This window comes from Myripristis murdjan, chromosome 14 (genome assembly GCF_902150065.1).
Source record: "Myripristis murdjan chromosome 14, fMyrMur1.1, whole genome shotgun sequence".
Classification (NCBI taxonomy): domain Eukaryota; kingdom Metazoa; phylum Chordata; class Actinopteri; order Holocentriformes; family Holocentridae; genus Myripristis; species Myripristis murdjan.
In genome coordinates, this window is record NC_043993.1 from 4,775,799 (window position 1) to 4,793,948 (window position 18,150).

Below are 18,150 nucleotides of genomic sequence, written 5' to 3' on the forward strand. Positions count from 1 at the left end.
CCTGTCTCGGAGTCGGTGTTGTTTTAGGGAAGATCTGAGCGGATTAAAAGGGCAGAGAGAAAACATTTTTGCTGTCCTGAAGCCAGAAATGACTGTAACACTGTACGTCTGACGAGGCTGTTGATCAATATGACACTTGGAAAAATCTCCATCCTAGCGAATCACTGACTCTCATCCTCAGTGTTAAAATCTTGTTATTCTTCAAATAAGGTGAAACATTTGCCAGCGGGATGAGATAATCCCACTTGTTTCCAATGCTCATCAATATTTTTCGAGAATTTTCTTGAATCAAGTGTCATTTTCTTGATCCTACTGGGCTGATCTGCCTTATTCTGCCTTGTTTCAACATATTTATATTTGCAATTTTCTACTACTTTTACAATTACAGTTTTTTCACTTTTTTTTTTTTTCAAATAAAAACAATTTTTTTCCAGTGAATATGAGGCTGAATGATTGTGATGGAGGTGATGTCCACGAGGGTCCACATGACAGCTGAGCCCAGGAGAAGCAGACATGATAACCACCACTCTCTGCAATGCTACATCAACATATTAATTAGCTTTTCTTTAAACCGAAGTTGCCTGATTGTCCGATTAAAGCGGGACATGTCAGGCCGGATCAGGCTGGGCTAGACGAGGATTAAGCCTCGGTAAAGACACCGCATTTCAGTGCCTTTGTGAGAAAACTCTTCTACCTTCCGCTTTTGTTCTGCAGTGAGTTTAAGGACCTGAGGGGTCGCGAAACCCACCCACAAGAGTCCCGGCTCTCAGTCTGAATCATTCATTTTTAGATAGAATTCATCAGTGCACTGAGAAAAAACATCCACTGTAACAAGTCATTTAGTCTCATTTTCAGTCTTAAAATCTGTATTTTTTTTGTTTTGTTTGTTTTTCACACAAGCAAAATGAATAAATAAATCTGGGTATTTTTTGGCAAGAGTTGCCAAAAATCTGGGTTGAGATACTCCCACTTGTTTCCAATGCAGTTTGTTTTGTTTGTAGGGTTTTTTTTTCTGGTAAGTATAAGTATAAAATGTGTGGAAACAAGGCAGAATGAGGCAGATCAGGGATCAAGTAAATGACTCTTGCCTCAAGAAAATTCCCGAAACAAGTTGATTAGCGTTGAAAACAAGTGGGATTATCTCATCCCATTGGCAGATTTTTTTTTTTTAACTCGTTTGAAGAAAATTACTTGAGAGACCAATTAAGATTGATATTTTTTTTTCCACCATCACCATCTGCCCATTCAACAAACATTTGGTAGAGAGCAACACGCCAACTTTAAAATGGACCCAAACAAACGCAACATTTTCACAGCAGGGAAAGCAGCTTTGACCTGATATGAGGCAGATATTTAAGCTCCTGATGTCACCCAGCGATGCCAGCGGTGGCTATAAACAGCTAGACACGGGTTTGAGCGTGGGCACAGGCCGACGTATTGACAACAAACTGACAGGAAAATGTGTTTTTGTGGGGAAAATGGAGCAACAGGCTGCAGCTCGAGCCTCTGAAGCCTCAGTCAGACAACAGGTGAACGGTTACGCTCTCAGGCACGTCTCATTGATATTCTAACCTATTGCACTTTCCCAGGCAGAGGACTCCCCTGTGGAAACACGTTATTGCATTACAGGGTTCCCCCCCCCACACACACACCCCCGCAGTCTTTGATCCCCTCAATGCGAAGCAGAACGCAGCTAAACGGCAGCTAATTCAACCAGTGTGGCCGAGAGGAGACACACCAGCAGCGGGTGTGATTTCTGTGTGTTTGTATGTGTGTGTGTGTGTGCATGTTTGTGTGTGTGTGTGTGTGTGTGTGTTCGGGGTCGGGGTGGTGGGGGCATACAGATTTCCCACGGGTCATGGAATTCCTGGAAAGTTGTAGAATTTTGAAAAGCCTTTTCCAGGCAGGGAAAGTCAGGGAATTCAGTACATTCTCGGTCCATGACTTGGAATATCATGGAATTTGATTTTCACAGAGTAAACCGATTATTCACCCAGCGTACTCTGATGTCACATTTTACCATTACTACAGGAATTTGGAAACAAAAGTATAATTTCCATAAACATTTAATCTCCCATTATTATGGGAGATTTTTGCAGTCCCCACTCTTCAGTGTTGTTTTGGTGTTTCAGTGGGCATTACCAATATTTCAGTCTAGGTGAAGCATCGGTGGAAATATTGGAGGGAATGGGTGGGAGTCGGACACTATCCCCCAGTGCAGAGAAGAACACTTTTTTTGGGGGATTTCCCTCTTCGACATGGAGGTCAGAGGTCAGCTGACAGGGCTATCCGTACTCAGCGCGTATGTACGCCATCATGGGGGCTTGCACCTGGTCCTGTAATACAAAACTAACAAAGTGTCAGATGAACTGAAAAATTCTTATGAAATTCACAAGGTGTGTGTGTGTGAAAGTCACAAGGGCATCACTCTTGTTTAATGCGAAGAAATTAATTCCATTCATTTATTTTTGAAAAGCCAGGCAGAGGGCTGTTCGGGATCTTAGACAGATTCTCTTGGCTCTTCAGCGTCCTCCTCCACACTGGGAAGTCCCAGAGCACCAAGAGGGCGCTGTACTCTGCTATGCTGGGGGGTTCAGGAGGAGAGGGAGACAGGTGAGGGAGTGAGACAGGGAGGAAGAGAATATTGACTTACAATGACTTCCTTTCATTTTTTTTTTAAATTTCCTGTTTTGGCATTTCTGCTTTATATTTATTTTACTCTCATTCCCACAGAGTCAAATACTGACGCTCTGTCATGCCCTTCTGCACTGGATATGGGCACCAAAGGAACCCTATCAACACAAAAGCCACTCTTTAGAAGCCAAAGGCACCCTTTGGTGTCAGTATGAAACGCGAGGGGTGGTGATGTAGTATGAAGAGTGAGAAAGTCTGACAGGGAGGCGGTCTGGGTGGATGGCTGGCATATAAGCCACAGGACCCTGAGGCGAGACAGACTGATATGTCTCGCTCTCATTGCCGTTTTTGTGCCTAAAGCTAACCTTCACCAACCTTAACCAAGTGGTTTTGTTGGATAAAGACGAACTTCTACTCTCTTTACATATTAAAGTAAGTACATCTTTCTCAAATGATGTAACCGCCACGGCCCACATGCTTCCATCCTTCCTTTATGTTGGCCTGGATGCTAAGCAATCAATCCCCTAGAGGGCAGCTCCGAGTTCAAAGTTTCAGACAATAACAAACATGGTAACAGTGGAGGAGGTCGTAATAATGGACCTGCTGCAAAGCGATAGAAGAGGAGGCAACAGGGGATGTCTGCTTGCTGTGCCAGGCCCCCGTCCCTCCCCTGGTGAGGGGCGGGCTGGTCCGGGGAGGACAACACTTAGGAAACAGCCTCTGGGCTACTACACATAATCAGTGACAACTGCTAACAGGGCAAATGAAAACACTAATTTTGGGGGAGATCAGTGATAAGAACATAAACACAAGATCTTCCATGTTACCCAGGTAGATCATTCATTCAGGTACTCCATGTTAAGACTTTAGCATACAATGTCATTACACTGCCTTCATAGAATTTATGATTTATATGAATCAGGTCATATATTTACCCATGGATTCATATAATTCAAAACGGAAATTATTATTATTATTATTATTACATGCCAAATTTTGCTAGTCTCTCACACAAAACTGCCAGACTTTTCCCATTGCGTTTAAGAGCTGCTGTAACTTCTCATTTTCTCATTTTTGAGATAATATCACTCGCCTACTCTCATTCAGCATCGTTTCTACTTAAAGGCAGAATGAGGAGGAAAAAACAATTTATAGACGCATACAAAAATAATCCCTCTCAGTCATCATTTCTGAGCCACTAGAAGTGTGTGTTGGTGTGTGTCTGCAGAGACCCTGCCCTCTGACAGGCAGGTCCTGATGGGACCATAATTTTTTTTCCTAGAACAGCGATGTCACATTTGGCTGGTTATTTCCCTCGACAGGGACATGTGGATGATTTGGAGATTCATGCTCTAACATGTAAGACTTTTCTCTGAAACACAGCCCTGGCCCAGTGCAACTACATAATCAAGCTGATGAATTTGAAATGGTGCACTTTTCTTCTCCTTGGTTACATTTTCTTTAATTTAAGCGTCAGCTCTTGCGCAGGACAACTTAAAATCAGTGACAAAAGAAAAGATTAAGTTTTTGGCAGAGACATTTCAATGGGAAACGTGGCTTTTGATGAACATGTTGGCTTTGCCTCCATTGTGTTTGGACAGATCAGCACACATATCCATGTAGGTGCTGCTCTTTAGGCCTTTGTATAGCTTACCAGTGAGCCAGGAAAAAAAAAAAAACATGTCCTCCTCACACCATTGTAATCTTTAATCCAATGTATGTTGTATTTGCACATCAAATCCATTACAACAACTCATTTAATCCCACATTTTGCTTTAAAATCTGGTGACATCACAAGTTCACTGTTTTTTAAGCCAAAACAAGTGATTATAAGGAGTCTTAAGCCATGTATTGCCTTTCTGCTACAAGGACAGTGATTAAGATTCAATATATAGCTACAGTCGAAGATATATGCACTTGCTTTGTGAAAAACCCCCGTAAACGTGAAACAAAGTTTTATTTCACTTGTTTTCGAGGAAGTTCAAGAAACATGAGACTCAGCAGAAGATGATATCACTGGTTAAGGTCGGCATGTTTTCACAGTGTACTCCACCTCTCCTCCTCTCCCTCAGTGTCACACTTAAGAAGACCTTTTGTGTTTTAAATCAGGTGGGATAAAAGAGCGCGTTGGGCTTCAGAGCCTCGCTCAGGGTTTTAAGAAGGAAGGGATCTTTTGCCTTTGCTGCTGCTAATCAGCAGCTTCTCCCATTTCTCTTTCCACACAAAGGCTTCCTCTGTGTTCCCCCGTCACTCCTGGAGCGATGCTGTCCGTTTTGTAATTGCCCCGCTGCAAGACATTGCCACCTGGAAGGCTGCAGGCTACACTTAAGGAGGAGGATGGTGATTAGAAATGGAACAAGCTATGAAAAAAATCTGCCAGTGGGATGACATAATTTCACTTATTTCAGAATATTGATATTGAAAAAAGGCAGAATAAGGCAAATTAGCCCAGTAGGATCAAGAAAGTGAATCTGATTAAGTGCCATTATCTCATCCCACTGGCCTACTTTTTTTTTTTTTTTTTTTTTTTTTTTTTTTTTAAATCAAGACTTTAACACTGAATATGAGACTAAATAACTTCCATCGCTCCATAGCTCCTCCATTGCTCAAAGGCACTTCACCTGTGTTGGTGTTCAGTATTTCTATGTTTTCATCAGTTTCTCCACCATCCATGCCACACAATTTACACAGCTCATCCATTTCCAACTCATTTGGGTATCAATCAATAATCCACTTTCTTTGTATTGCTTTATGTGCTAAAAGTGTAATTTTGGGAGCTGTTTTGCTATGGAAGTGGATGGAGAGCTACAAATACATTACTGTGGAGTAGCAGCCCAGGTGAGCACAGAGCAACTAATGAGGATATTTCACCGCCATGTGGACTCATATCACTTTCTTAAATGATAGTTAGGGCTTAAGGTCCTCAGACTCAATCCTCTACACTCCATTCAGTGTAGTACTTTTACTTTCCAAGATGATGGACATCATTTTGGAAATAAGCTTCAAAATCTCCATTATTTTGTCATGCAAATAGTCAGGATTAAAGGGTCTGAAGCTATCTAAGCCGCGATGCCAGACACAGGTGACTCACCAAAATCAGAATTCACATCCAAATTCATTCCTGTTTACCCTGCAGAAAGCATTTCTGTCCTGCTAAGCCATCCCCTTCAAAGCCGGATGTGTGAAAGCCATGTGTTCTTAAATGCTGTGTGAGCTACTCGGCTTCCCCAAGTCTGCTTAAGAGGCTTAACGCCCCCCCCCCCAGCACACACACACATACACACACACACACTATGCGATGCAAGGGGGAGAAGGAAGTCAAGGATGAATGGAGAAAGTGCAGGAAGCATGAGGGAATCCCCAATCCTTCACTCCTTGGGGGATCACAGCAAACTCCAAGAGGGTTTCCAGAAATCAAATATCAGAGAAAGAGCTGAGTGAAGTGGAGAATATCTTTACTTGGGTCTCCATCCAAGTGTTTTATGCAAATTGTGAGGTACTAAATTAGAGAGGATGAATAGACCCCAAAACAGAATTTTTATTTACTCAGTACATTTAGTCAACACTAAAAAGAAGTTCTTCCTCTTAAACAGTAATTAATTGATTATAATTGTTTATAATTGTTAAATTGTCTATTTTTCCAACTTAACCCTAGAGTTACCTTCAAATTTACATACATTTTTTTTTATCAGTTGGGGTCAGTTTGAGCCCAGTAATTTAAACCTCCAGAAAATGATTATTAAAAAAAAAAAGTTTGCTCAAGTTTATGTGTCTAAGACTTTATGTGTCCTGTTGACAACCTCAGTAGCCATTAATTAAAATATAACATCCACTACTCACCCTCCACAACCCACCCCCTTATACATCAAAGTTCATGTGGGAATCATGTTTTTCCCCCTCACTACCACAGGTCTGTTATGTTACTACAAGTGTGGTATGTTACTACAGGTGTGTTATGTTACCACAGATGTGGTTATGTTACTACAGGTGTTTTATGTTACCACAGATGTGGTTATGTTACGACAGGTGTGTTATATTATTACAGGTGTGGTTATGTTACTACAGGTGTAGTTATGTTACTATAGGTCTGTAGTAACACACCTGTAGTAACATAAGCACACGTGTGTTATGTTACTACAGGTGTGTTATATTACAGAAGGTGTGTTATGTTACTGCAGGTGTGTTATGTTACCACAGGTGTGGTTATGTTACTACAGGTGTGGTTATGTTAAAGCAGAGGGATTTTTTTTTTGAAGATTATAAATGGCATGTTATAGTTTGGTGAAGACAACTGTCCGCGTACAACTAATATTTACAGTACAGGCCAAAAGTTTGGACACACCTTCTCATTCAATGCGTTTTTTTTTATTTTCATGACTATTTACATTGTAGATTCTCACTGAAGGAATCAAAACTATGAATGAACACATGTGGAGTTATGTACTTAACAAAAAAAGGTGAAATAACTGAAAACATGTTTTATATTCTAGTTTCTTCAAAATAGCCACCCTTTGCTCTGATTACTGCTTTGCACACTCTTGGCATTCTCTCCATGAGCTTCAAGAGGTAGTCACCTGAAATGGTTTTCACTTCACAGGTGTGCCTTATCAGGGTTAATTAGTGGAATTTCTTGCTTTATCAATGGGGTTGGGACCATCAGTTGTGTTGTGCAGAAGTCAGGTTACTACACAGCCGACAGCCCTATTGGACAACTGTTAAAATTCATATTATGGCAAGAACCAATCAGCTAACTAAAGAAAAACGAGTAGCCATCATTACTTTAAGAAATGAAGGTCAGTCAGTCCGGAAAATTGCAAAAACTTTAAATGTGTCCCCAAGTGGAGTCGCAAAAACTATCAAGCGCTGCAACGAAACTGGCACACATGAGGACCGACCCAGGAAAGGAAGACCAAGAGTCACCTCTGCTTCTGAGGACAAGTTCATCCGAGTCACCAGCCTCAGAAATCGCAAGTTAACAGCAGCTCAGATCAGAGACCAGATAAATGCCACACAGAGTTCTAGCAGCAGACCCATCTCTAGAACAACTGTTAAGAGGAGACTGCGCCAATCAGGCCTTCATGGTCAAATAGCTGCTAGGAAACCACTGCTAAGGAGAGGCAACAAGCAGAAGAGATTTGTTTGGGCCAAGAAACACAAGGAATGGACATTAGACCAGTGGAAATCTGTGCTTTGGTCTGATGAGTCCAAATTTGAGATCTTTGGTTCGACCGCCGTGTCTTTGTGAGACGCAGAAAAGGTGAACGGATGGATTCCACATGCCTGGTTCCCACTGTGAAGCATGGAGGAGGAGGTGTGATGGTGTGGGGGTGTTTTGCTGATGACACTGTTGGAGATTTATTCAAAATTGAAGGCACACTGAACCAGCATGGCTACCACAGCATCATGCAGCAACATGCCATCCCATCCAGTTTGCGTTTAGTTGGACCATCATTTATTTTTCAACAGGACAATGACCCCAAACACACCCCCAGGCTGTGTAAGGGCTATTTGACCAAGAAGGAGAGTGATGGAGTGCTGCAGCAGATGACCTGGCCTCCACAGTCACCGGACCTGAACCCAATCCAGATGGTTTGGGGTGAGCTGGACCGCAGAGTGAAGGCAAAGGGGCCAACAAGTGCTAAACACCTCTGGGAACTCCTTCAAGACTGTTGGAAAACCATTTCAGGTGACTACCTCTTGAAGCTCATGGAGAGAATGCCAAGAGTGTGCAAAGCAGTAATCAGAGCAAAGGGTGGCTATTTTGAAGAAACTAGAATATAAAACATGTTTTCAGTTATTTCACCTTTTTTTGTTAAGTATGAAAATAAAGAAAACGCATTGAATGAGAAGGTGTGTCCAAACTTTTGGCCTGTACTGTACATTCAGGTGCTGGTCAGTTGTAGGAGCATCTCAGTGAAGACAAAAATAAACCACCATACACTGAAATGACTTTACTGTGACTTCAGTGGGAGCGAACAATGTGTTCGCCCATTGCTTCTTGGCATTTGAAATTATGAGTATTGTGAAAATCAGTAAAAAACGTTAATTAATTATTCCAGCTGGTCTGGGAGGGTTTATCCATCTGTAATATTTCTGTAGTATTCCTGTAGTAACTGCAACATGCACATATGCATGGCCACAACTTCCGATAATGTTTCTGTAGTATTCCTGTAGTAACTGTATCACATCTAGGGTTAAAGTGGATGTGTTTAATCACAATATTTTCTCTATTGGAAAAGTGACGGCCTGGCCGATGTCGGGCTGCTGGGCTGGACAAGACAGAGGACGGGTTAGTAGGTCAGGTTAGTAGGCGATCCTTCAAGGTGTCCGGGGACACGTCTGTCTACACCTCTACTGCGATGTGGACACAACGTCCCAGGCCACCTCTGAATGCATCCTGAGATTCGATCACTCAGGACACACTGAGGACACATTGCTGCTGTTTACACCTGAACTTAGAGGTGACCGCTTGTATTTGGATTCCTCAGGACGGATCTTAATACCAGGTGGGAACAGCCTCAGAGAGACAGACAGATAGACAGAAAGACAGGCAGACAGACAGACAGTAAGACAGACAGAGACACAGACAGATAGACAGACAGGCAGATGGAGGTTTGATAAGCAGACAGTCAGACAGACAGACAGAAAGATGGGCAGGCAGACAGACAGACAGACAGGCAGCAGACAGACAGTTAGACAAATGGGCAGACAGACAGACAGGCAGGCAGACAGACAGGCAGACAGACAGTTAGATGGGCAGACAGACAGGCAAGCAGGCAGACAGAGTTAGACAGACAGACAGGCAGACAGACAGTTAGATGGGCAGATAGACAGTTAGACAGATGGGCAGGCAGGCAGACAGACAGTTAGACAGACAGGCAGGCAGACAGACAGTTAGATGGGCAGACAGACAGGCAAGCAGGCAGACAGACAGACAGGCAGACACACAGTTAGATGGGCAGACAGACAGTTAGACAGACAGACAGGCAGGCAGGCAGACAGACAGTTAGACAGACAGACAGACAGACAGACAGTTAGATGGGCAGACAGACAGGCAAGCAGGCAGACAGACAGACAGACAGACAGACAGACAGACAGACAGACAGGCAGACAGACAGTTAGATGGGCAGACAGACAGGCAAGCAGGCAGACAGACAGGCAGACAGACAGTTAGATGGGCAGACAGACAGTTAGACAGATGGGCAGACAGGCAGGCAGGCAGACAGACAGTTAGATGGGCTGACAGACAGGCCAGCAGGCAGACAAACAGTTAGACAGACAGACAGGCAGACAGACAGTTAGATGGGCTGACAGACAGGCCAGCAGGCAGACAAACAGTTAGACAGACAGACAGGCAGACAGACAGTTAGATGGGCAGACAGACAGTTAGACAGATGGGCAGACAGGCAGGCAGGCAGACAGACAGTTGGATGGGCAGACAGACAGGCAGGCAGGCAGACAGACAGACAGACAGTGGGATGTCTGGGACGTCAGACAGGCTGGCGGGGAGCGTCTCTCTCTGTTAACGAGGCCTGACAGCTTCCATCCGAGCTCATGCGACAGTGAAAGGCGGCTCGGGCCGGAGCCGGGACGGCCCGTTTGATGTCGGTGTCTCTTTCCCTGCGTTTGAAGTCTCCGCTCCCTCTGCCTCTGTTTGCTTTTTTGGAAGCCACGTTGTGTCGGGACGACCCGAGCTGACCTGGCCACTGCTAACCGTCCCGGCAAACCACGCAGTCCAAGGAAACGAAAAAAAAAAAACCCCAAAACACGTGATATCTGCCTGTTTCTGCCACCCCGCAAACTGATACTAACACCACAACCGCTTCGTGATCTGAGCCCAGATTACCCTGCCGTGTTTTTTTTCTCTTTCCTGGGACATACAAGAGTTTCATTCTTTACTGTGTGGCCAGAGGGGTCTAACAATTTTTCTCTCTTTTTTTGTGGTGTAAGCCAGGAAATCCTGGGTTGGCGTGCCGGCCTGGCTGCCGTGTCCATTGTCTGGCCCCTCGCTCACTGCTCCCATTGATGCTCTCCATCCAGCTGTAAAATCTGGTGTGGTGTGTGGTGTGTTGGAGGGACAGAGGAGAAGGAGGGGTGGGGATATACAACCCCAGTCCGAAAACAAGATGTCACCCCCCTCGGCCCGGGTCAGATCGGGGTAAGAGCTCAGCGGCGTTGGCGTTGGAGGGATAAAAAACATGCCATGTTTGCATCCTGTGGGCTTCCTCTGGACTGGGTTCCTCCCATTTCTCTCTCTCTCTGTCTCTCTCTCTCTCTCTCTCCTGGCCGGGGCTGTAGGTTTTCATGGTGCATTTCCCTACTTCCACCACGGACATTCTGCAGCATTTAACACGGGGGGCAGATTAGCATAACGGCCTCCGCAGGAACCCCGTCAGCATTAAAACCACTTCCCCAGGAAGTGCTTTTCTGCATAATCTGCTCCTCCGGTCGCCGCCGCCGCTGCCTGACCTGAGAAAACACCACTGCCCTTCCTGTTCATCTCTCTCTCTCTCTCTCTCACTCCCTCTCTGGCTCTCTTTATCTGTCTTTCCACCTCTCTCTGTCTCTCCCCCGGTCTGTGTGTGTGTGTGTGTGTGTGTGTGTGTGTGTGTGTGTGTACATGTTAGAGGCCAGAAGGAGGTGAATTACAGGAAAAGTGTGATTTAATACTGTAACATTAACAGACCGCAGCTCTGGAAGTTATGCAACAAGAGACTCAGGGTTCGAGGAATCCTTCTGGGTTTTTTTTTTTTTTTTTTTGGTTTGTGTGCTCACCAAACACACAGGCCCAGACCTCATTTAACAACAAGAAAAAAAAAACAACAAAGCCAATGAAAACACAAGAAGTGAGCACATCCTTTGTTCCTGCATATTTTCGGCACATCAAGGCCCAATGCTGCTGCAGCGAAACCCATCCGGCGGAAACGGAGACAAACTCTTCCGATAAACTGGCTTGTTTTCCTAACAGAGATCCAGATTCCCACTTTCCCACATCCGACTGAAAGAGTTTAGACACAGCAGAAGATTGCAGGACATCCTGCTGAGGAGAGAAGAGTAGAGTCCAGTGGAGTCGAAGCAGGGAAAAACAGAGCAAACAAAAGTAGAGCAAGGCACAGTAGAGTTAAAGTAAAATAAGGCAGAGAGTAAGGTAGAACTGAGTAGAAATATGTAAGTAGAGCAGAGTAAAGCAAATTACCACCGACTGCAGAGTAGAGTATTGATGTATAAAGTGAAATACAGCGGAGAAAAGTAGAATAGAACAGCATCTAATGCAACAGAGTAGAATAAAATAAAGTAGATGAGAGTGGAGATGAAAAGGGTGAGACTGAGTTAGGTTGAATACAGCACAAAAAGACAGAATAGAATATGATAGAATAGAATATGGGAGAGTGTAAGGCCGATTATCAGTGGAGTAAAGCAGAGATGAAGTAAAATAAAGAAAACTAATAATAGAACAGAATTGAATTGAGCTGAACAGAAGACTTGCACAACTGTACACTCATTCATCTAGGCACCTATATGTACACCAGTAGTGCACATTTGTTTCTCATGTTAAGACACACACACACACACACACACACACACACACACACACACACACACACACACAGGGACTGGACAAACACTCCGACATGCCAAGACTTGAGGGGAGACAGATTGGAGAAACGGTCCAAGAACATATCTTGGATTGTGTTTCAGCCTCTCGGTTCTGCCGCACCGGATAGATTTGATTACGGCAACAACCACAGGCCAAATCTAATTTACACATTTGTCATAGCAGGATATCAGCCGTGCGTTTCAACACAGGCCGCGATGTGCACGCCGCTTCCAGGTCAACACGATGGCTTCCAGGCACGAGCCCTCTCCGCCTCTCTGTGTTGTTTGATAAACAATCAGAGACTGATCAAACGAAACATGCCGCAAAAAAAATCCCTGTTATCAAGCCGTATAGTCTCTTGTTCAGTGTTGAAATCTGGTTTTTCTTCAAACAAGTAAAAAAATCTGCGGGTGGGACAAGATAATCCCACTTGTTTCCAGTGCAGTTTTACTTGTTGGCACCTGTTGGGAACAGGTGTAAATATGTTGAAACGAGGCAGGGTGAGGTAGATCAGCGCTCTCGGATCAAGAAAATGATCTATATGAAGAAAAAAATGACCCCCCCAAAAAGAAAATGACACTTGATTCAAGAAAACTCACAACAAGTTTAGCATCCCACTGGCAGATTTGTTTTTACTTGTTTGAGGAAAAACAAGATTTTTCTTTGGATAACTTGTTAACACTGTTTTTTTTTGTTTTTTTTTTTGTTTTTTTTTTTTTGCTGTGAAACGTCTCTTTTTCCTGCAGTGTTTAACCCCCCTCTGATGTTTGGGGTCAATTTGACTTTAAGATCTCTAAATAAATGATTAACATCATGTTTTTCCCCTTCATATTTAATGAGTTTTCCTAATGTAATGGGCACTACCGGGTAAACATGAAATTGACATGATGATATGTTTTCAATGTCCTGTACACACTTTGTAATGCATCGGTTATAAATAACAAAAATCTGTACTTAGAAATAATATAAAGCAATTAAAACACCAAAAATTAATATTCCTTTCCAATTTTAGGTCAATCAGTGAGATTTTATGGTGATTTGCATATTTTTCCATAGTCGCGTAATAGGAATAGTGGATGTATAAGTGGGGGGGAGTTATGTTTTATTCAAAGGGCTATTTAGGTTGTCAAGAAAGAAACATAAAGTACCTGACACATAACCATTGGTAATAATTTTAATTATAATAATTTTGTGGAGGTTTAAACTGCTGGGGTCAAATTGACCCCAAACATAAAAGATGTTAGTAAATTTGAACAGAACAGGAGGGTTAAGTGTTTTAGGTTGGATTTTTTTTAGGGTGAGAGGAAGCTGACATCACTTTTTAACATGTTAAAACCGTCTGAAAGGGGCTTAGGCCTGATTCACTGGGCACTGTGCGCCTTTGCTGCTTGACTTGTCCCTACTCCCGACTCAAAGGAGGGTTACATCACACAGCTAAAACGATACGAGGGTCCGAGAAGGGATTTGGCCCTTGTTTATTGTTCGCTAATTGCCCCGTGGCTTCACTTAGCCGCTCGACTTGAACCTTGTAATTAGCTACCGGTCATTTCCTGTCAGCGACGCCTGGACCACCCACACCTCTGCTGAGCGGAGCGGCTTCATTTATGATACATCATCTTCGAGTTCAAGATGATTGGACTGTGAACATCATGAAAAATGTTCATGTTGTCAAAGAGGTTAGTGAACTGAGGCTAAGTCTCCGGACGAGCTGGAAAAAAACCTGCGGGGTGAACAACAAGCCATTAACAACGGAGGTGGAAGTAACTAATTCCATTTCATTTAGTACATTTTTGCTTGAGTTATGTCCTTCACTACATTTTAAATCAGATCCATTACAGAGAACAAATGAGAACAAATTTAGCACAGCCAAAAGAGGCTGACATGCAGCATCTTCTCATTTTTCAAAATGTATTATATGTACTTGATGCACTGGGACATACAGTATATTAGGCAAAAAATACTTAAGTATTCTCCAAAAAAAAATGTGCGACATTTGAGTTGCTTGATTATTAAAATTATAATGAGCTTTTTCAGCACTGAAGGGCTGGGCAATAAATCGATTAATTCAGATTTATGTCTTAAATCAATGCAAAAAAAAAAAAAAAAAAAAAAATGGTCTGAATGGTAAAATCGAGATTTTGACTGTGTATGTTATAAAAGCATCTCAGCACTTTGTCGAACAAGCCAAACAATTCACTCATCTACAGAGCACGTGCATGGCCAGAGACACATACAAATCACCAGTCACATGATCATACCTGCTAAGATTCACCATCAGTTGTAGGAGGCTAAAAACAAGACAAATCTAGATTAAAATCATAAATCGTGATTAGTTTGAAAAAATTGAGATTTTATTTTTTGGCCATACTGCCCAGCTCTGCAGTAAAGTTAAAATGAGGATTTAAAATGGACCTATTACCGTTTGCTAAAACACAGTTTTATACATTATTTTATGACAGCTCCAAGAAGATCAGGCAGCTCAAACCACGCCTTTTTTCAGGTGCCACTGCATGCTGAATGGACGCAGCTTTCACAACAGGCACTTACAAGCCATGATTTCTGATCATGACCCCTTCAATTGCACCGTCAATTGTCTGATTGTGGAAAAGTGAGGGGAGTGTGAGGTAAGGTAAGAGCTGTTGGTCATTTTCCAATAAATAAAACTTAGCTTCAGTTGTATTTTCCACGAGTGAGTCTGCTTGGCTGTGCTCAAGTCTTTTCGTAAGAGGAAGTTTCGTGATCGCTGGTTTTCTGAGGCTTAGATTATAGCATCATGACTTCTGGTCTTTGCCAGGGCTTAAAGGTGAAAGGTCAACTTTCAGCCTCACTGACCAGACTGACCTTTCCCTCCCTGCTGCTGTTGGAGCCCTGAATTAAAGACTCCACTAAAGCAGGGTCAAGTGGGGATCGCCAAGGCCAGCTAGCTAGTTCAATGGACTATCTGCCCAGCTAAAAGTATTCATAACACTAAAAACAGGCTTTGTTCTAGGCATTTGATGTGCCTAGAACATCTCTGTTATCAGCAATCGGAGGCTGATGAACACAAAATTCTCTTAATTAAAGAAAAATAGTCTAAAGCCCAATTCAGACAGGTTTACTTTCACAGCTAATAAAGTATAATCCTTTCCAAATGAAAAGTTGCATATAGGAATCTAATGGACAGATGTTTTCACAAAAAAATTGACTGCTATCGAATACTGTTGGTGTTTTGACTGATTTATTTCTATTTAGAATTCTCTTAGAACACAGTTAACACGCCTTTCACTGAAACATCTGCACACACCGCTGTACGCTGCTGAGCAACTCCTGACGGAGTTAAAGGAACGGTGTGAGGGATTTAGAGCCATCTAGTGGTCACAAGGCAAAATGCAACAAAACAGCATCATCCCCTACCCCTCCCCTTTCCAAAAGCGCCCCCCTGAGGCTGGAGGCCTGCTGAGTCCACCTTACTGAACTATGGTAAAAAATGGCTTTGCAATCTGAGACGACATCGACAGGTGACCACGTCATTTTATTTGGCATTTTAAGTTATTTAAACTACAAAACATTATATCATAACTTACACATATACGTTTATACGATATCTGTTTTTTTTAATACACTAATGAAAAGAATGTTTATGAATATTATATCCTATCCTCTCTACATTTTGGGCAAGCACTTCATTCCCTTGCCATCCTTGGAAATGAAAACTTGCTGCTGGCGGTTTAGCTTAGCCAGAAAGGAGGGACCAACTTTGAATGTTGTGTTTACAAACCGCTATGAAAACAAACTATGTCAGTACCTATAAAGAAATGTATATTATTATAATTAATAAATGGTCAGTACAGTACAGTCCGTGGCATTGAAAAAGCAATGAGTGACATTTCTGGGAAAAAGTCAGTCCGCTCCAGACGATTAAAAATGCTGCTTGTAGGAATGCAGGTCAATGGAAATCCACGGTGTAAACGCGACCATTAACATTCTGCTCCATGTGTCTGGCTTTACACTGAAATCTTCTTGTTTTATCAACAGAATGGCTCCCAGTGCATTTTCAAACTTGGGGATATTTTTTTCAACATGCCTTTTCGATGACAGCTCAGGTCGGGACCTCTAAGTTGCACTGTCCAGTCTTGGGGTCTAAATGACTGCCTGCGGGGACATTTGCCCTCTGTGAAGAGGAGCACGTTGAGCAGAGGGTGGATGGGTGGGAAAGTTAGGACCATTTCGTTTAGAGTGAATTGTCTGATTGGATCTTCCAATTTTGGACCTCCGAGGAGAAATTTCTCCATCGTCGTCTTGCTGTGGCTGTTGTTGAGACGAGGAGCAACGCCCAGATGCCCTGTGTAGTATTGGGCCTCAGAAATGGCTTCCAGGGACATGTGACCTCTGGGTTTGTCAAAGGTTAAAGGTCGAGGCTCAGGCAGACCAGACTCACCTTCCCCTCCCTGCTGCTGAGGACAAAGCTCACTTTCAGTCCTGCCAGGACCCTGCAGCTGCATCATCCTGTTGTGGGCCTCAAACAACAATTTTCCCAGGATCCCTAATCAAAAACGTTTACTTTTAGCAGAGCGATATTCTGTCATTTTTATTATATTTCTAAAATTTGATCATCGCAGTGGGATTTGGTGTGTAACCATAACCTCAAACTTATGACTTTCACCACTCTCTTCATTTTTTTTGTCTTTCCTGTTCCTCTCCACTGGGTGCTAATTCCCCAGTTAGGCCAGAAATGCCAAAGAATCAACATATGACAATAAACAGAAAGTAGCATTTCATATAAGGCTCTACTGCCGGAGACAATGCCTGTATTTATCCAGGCTGAGTGCTGTAAAGGTCCTGACCTGCAGGCCGTCAGCTCACAGCCTGCAAAACAACAGCTGGCATGGAGGACGGGTGGAAGATATGGGAAGAAGGGAGTGTGAAGAAGTGGGAGAGGAAGGAGGAAAAGAGGGAGAAGAGAGGAGAGGAGGGAGTGAGGAGTGAATGAAGCAGCAATGCCATGACCTTGTTCCTGTTTGCAGGGATTTGTTCTGATCGTGAACATCCACACACATCGCCAAGGTGACCCGGACAGTGATGCAGATGCTGTGCAAGAGCTGGACTGATGCTGTGTCATTTGTTGGGGGAAAAAAAACTTCATCAAGTCAATTAGTCTCATATTCAGTGTTCAAAACTCGTTTCAAATCTAGAATAAAAAAAAAGTCTGCCATTGAGATGAGATATACCCACTTGTTTCCAATGCTAAGCAACTTGTTTCCAGAATTTTCTTGAATCAAGTGTCATTTTCTTGATCCCAGTGGGCTGATCTGCAGTGTTCTGCCTTGTTTCAACATATTTATACTTGTTCCCAGAAAAATTACTGAAACAGGTGACATTGCATTGGAAGCAAATGAGATTATCTCATCCAACTGGCAGATACTCAGCCAGTCTCAACCTTGAGGTCCCCCAGGTGTCCTGCAGGGGGTCTTCATATAGCTTCACTGAGGCTGCAAAATACAAGATTAAAAAAAAAAAAAAAAATCATATCTGCAAAAGAGAAGTGTTCAGTCCTTGCTAGTTGCAGGTTTTCTAGTGCAGCTTTAATATGAGAGGAGGATGATGCCCACATGTTGAGATTTTACCAAGTGGCTCAAATCTTCAGATCAACATAACAAGATTTTGGCATTCAGTTTACCCTATCACAGCTATATGTGATTTATTGTCCCACTGGACCAAAAGCCCATCAGTCCAGTGGCCTGTTATCCCAAAAACAAATGCCCACCACTCAGAAAATACACAGTCTGGAGTTGCTGGAGTTTAGTGACTGCCGGTGTTATGACAGTTTTGCATCCCTGCTGATAAATGCATCTGTCTGTTTATACCCTAACCTGAACCTGAGGACACCCTAAATTTGGGGTTTCACAACAATGGGATAATGGGCCATCAGACTTATTTGA